Here is a 4166-nt window from a genome sequence, read left to right on the forward strand (position 1 = left end):
AGGCCGCGTGATATTGCGTGCGTACGCAAGAAAGACGTTGAAATAGTTCAGGTGAACAACTACGATAAGGACGCATTGAATAGTTAACGTAGTGCAGTCTCTGCGTACATTTGCATAGGGTTATCAGAAATAACGCTTTGTTTTGTAAGCACTGCAATCAAAGTGAACATATTAAAAGTTTCAACGGTGACTTTTGTGTGATATTGCGCAGTACGAACGCTTAGACGCAAGAAATGTATAAACGTGGGAGCTAGTACATATATACCTCGGTATAACAGTAGGATGCATAGGCGCCGACTACGGGGGGGGGGGGGGGGGGGGGGGGGGCTCTGGGGCTTGAGCCTCCTCCCCCCCCCCCCATTTCTCGCCAAAGTGTCATCACCAGAGTTCTGTTGCCCACATCATGTGCGGTTTCTTTAGAGTTGCCTCGACGTTTTCACTAAAAATTTTATTGTGGCTGAAAGCTTACAGCATCAGCGCGGACGTGCACGGCTTTACATTCACACTTTCGCTTTATTTCTGCGAATCCTGACCATAGGACTACAAGCGCATTAGAAGCGCCAGCGGCGGCTACCTCATAAGCATTTTTTCTCACTTCAACGTTTTTTTTTTTTTTTCATTTCGACTGTGAACACTATACACACACATACAATATATTTAAATATATACACAGGAATAAGTTTGTTACATTTTTTAAAAAGAAGGATTTAGCCAAGTAACAATTACTTCTAATTGTAAGGATAGCTTATGCCTGGAGAATGAATACGTTGCTCTATGTTCACCTCCAATTACCCCTGCCTTGCGCTAGCGTATTCCTACTTGCGCCTGCAAGTTGGAATACGCTTGGAATACAGGGATAATTGGAGATCGCAGGGAGAGGCCTTCGTCCTGCAGTGGACATAAAATATAGGCTGATGATGATGATGATGATGTTCACTTCTCACCCGCCGCGGTGGCTCAGTCAGCTAAGGCGTTGCGCTGCTGAACACGAGATCGAGGGATCGAATACCGGCCGCGGCGGCCGTATTTCGATGGAGGCAAAATGCAAAAACGCCCGTGTGCTTGCGTTTTACTGCACGTTTAAACAACCCCAGGTGATCGAAATTATACCGAAGCCCTCCACTACGGCGTGTCTCATAATCAGAACTGGTTTTGGCATGTAAAACCCCCAAAAGAAGAATAATGTTCACCTCTCTTCAAATTGCTTTGCGTGCTTCTTTTTTTTTTTTTTTTTTTGACCCTGAAAAAGAAAAACCTGCAGTCTTCAGTGGCCCCTTCAGCAGAGTCTTTTATCAGCGGCGTGTGAAATGCACATGAATGTTGTGTGTCTGAGTATTGCTACTGTTTCCAGTAGGCAACGCTAACGACTCACGAAAAAAAACCAACCAAAAACTGTTCTAATAATTTGCAACATTTATTATGGATGGAAACATCCCCACATGACTGCAGCGGTCATAAATAAAAATAATTTACTCAGTAACCAAAGTGAGGCTAAGCCGGATTCACTCGCAATCAGAATCAATAGCCGCCATGCGCAGCAGCGCTTATACTCGCACTAAACGTAAAAAGAAGAAAAAAAGAAAGAGCCGCAGTGTCGCCCGAACGGCGAAGCATCGATTGCAATAGAAAATTAGTAGACAGCTATATGAAGTAAGGATAGTAGTCTTTATCGGCCGTATAAACTTGCCAACATTTGCTTACTAACTGAATTATCAAGCATGTTGTCAGCGCGCCCAAGCAAACATGAACACAGCACACTCGATGACCTCTGACACTAACCGTCGAAACGCTGGCGTATGAAAGTGCGGCACCAGCAGCAGCAAGCAGTGATCTTCGTACTGTCCATCGCTTCAACGGAAACTGAGCGGCAAAAACACAGCGCCTACAAAGGTATTAGCCGTCTACGGATCGCTTTCAAGATACCGCGCGCAGATTACCGCCAAAGTAAAGCGCGCGACCCGCGTATGTAGTACTCCCCAGGCGCACGGACAGCCGCAGTCACTACAAACTAACAGATACGTGCCGCGCTTGTCCCCTCCCCCCCCCCTTTTCAAAGCGCACGCTTTATCGATAAAGTGACCGCGCGTTCAAGACTTGTACTCTGCGCATGCACCGCTGCCTTCTCCTCTGAGCCTTGCAAGAACCCTAAGCTTAGCGCGCTGCCACTGCGCCGTCTATAGTGATGTCTTGTGAGCATTAGCAGGAGGCACCTTCGCGTTTGAGCAGGTGGAGAATCCGAGATAGGATAGAACCAAGCGAAGCGCCATTGTGTCCGTTGTGGTTTTCATGCGCACAACTTTGGAAATGTAGAGGACTTTAAAAAGCTCGCTGGTTTTTCAACGAGGTAGTACCATCGTGTCCAGGCCCTTTGGATGCGCCTCACTCGTCTCACTTGTGAAATTAAGCGAGTGCCTGCCCATGCAGACAAGTTGACAACTGACGTCTGCGACCTGATCGGTCCGAACAGGTGAGTGAAGTCATGCATTATTAACGCATACCCCTTCGAATACTCGACGTCTTTAGTAGAGGTTCACTGTCGCAGTAAGCGTCGTCAGCACTGAAAGCAATGTGAAGTGCATCGTCATGATACTTTGACTTGCGTTAACTATAATACTATACGCGCGCGATTGTACATGGTTTTTTATGGCAGCTTTGCGCATCTGGCAGCGTCAAAGTCGGCTACCACGTAAGCAGGAGCGCAAGTGCCCGCGCTTAAGCCACCCAGAGTGACCAAAAGTGGTCGGCGCTGACTGATTCGGAAAATTGTTCGATCTCGTTCTAATGGAGGGGTGCGTCTTTATGAACATTGCGTGGCGGTAAGTTTTAATAAAAGGAAAAGGTGGGAGCTATCGCATAGTTCTGAGCCGTTCTGTACCAGGACGGCAGTCTTACAGAGAGAGTGCTCCTACAATATGGCATGTAGGAGGTATTCAGTTGGCAAAGCTTATCAGGCGCTAATACGAGCCGAGGAGGCAGTGAGGGAACCTTCAGGAACAAGTGAAAAGTGAACGTGCGTGGTTTTGATTGTGTAAGGCAATTACTGTGTAAGACAACTACTGTGTTTATGTAAGGATCGTGTAGGCGCGAATGCTTGATCGCGTAGAGAATCGGCCTTTGAGGATTATTCGTTCTCGCAAAATTGGTTCCCAGTGGCAGATCTACTATTCCAATTTAAGAAATTGAGAGAATAGCCTTTAAAAATAGCAACAGTTTGCTCAAGTGGCAATAGATTGACAAAATGGCTTTGTATGTAGTTTGAATAATGTATTCCAAAATGTATGGTCATGCTGCACAACGTATTCACAAACATGCTAACAGCCACACAACTTATTTCTATTTTCACAACAGCCGTGATCTGCACCTTTGTGGTAGTTCTTTAACGTGTGACACTCTGTTCAGCGTCTTCATGCCGATCCCGCGCCCGAAAAGTCATTCCTGTGTCAAATTATGAGCCCGAGCTCCTTCGCAGTGAAGCCAGCACACATTGACATGACGAAAGTTAAAACGCGCATGCAAGCGCCAGCAACGAAAGTGGGTAGACACTCAGGCGTAAGAAAAAGCGAGCGGCATATTCGCTTGGCGCATCGCTCATCGAAACAATTCGTTTTCGCGGCTCTCGGCAAAAGAAACGCGCCGACTGCGGTTTAATGTACCGCGGTGTCACGGCGCCTGTAAACAAAGTAACTGCACCATCTGCACGCCTGTGAGAGATCTAACGGGGCAATCATGGCCCGGTGGCACTTTGAGGGACTAGGAACAGGAGATAGAGCGTGTTATCTTATGCCACCGTCGTGCGGCAGTGCGCTCAAAGAATTAAAATAACATGACGTGTGGATGTAGTTCACAAATGTAGCGCCTGCATCTTCTTTTTACATGAAACGTCTTATCTGCTTTATATTTTTGTTTGATGGCAATAATAATGTAGCTGCAGAGATCACAAGTGTCTGGTTATTCGCGACCGATGATTATACTGTGATATTTTTTGTGTTCTGCTTCTCTTTTATTTCAAAAAGAGAAAAGTTGACGGCGCAGTAATGATGACATCGCAAATTGGACAGCGCAAACAAAAATATTGCAGTATAGTGGGTGCATCATCGCACAGCACGATCAAACCGGACGTGCGCGCCTGTCAATGGTGATAACTGGACGGCGCGCCCTATACCTTC

The sequence above is a fragment of the Dermacentor silvarum genome, chromosome 7, assembly GCF_013339745.2.
Source record: "Dermacentor silvarum isolate Dsil-2018 chromosome 7, BIME_Dsil_1.4, whole genome shotgun sequence".
NCBI classification, from domain to species: domain Eukaryota; kingdom Metazoa; phylum Arthropoda; class Arachnida; order Ixodida; family Ixodidae; genus Dermacentor; species Dermacentor silvarum.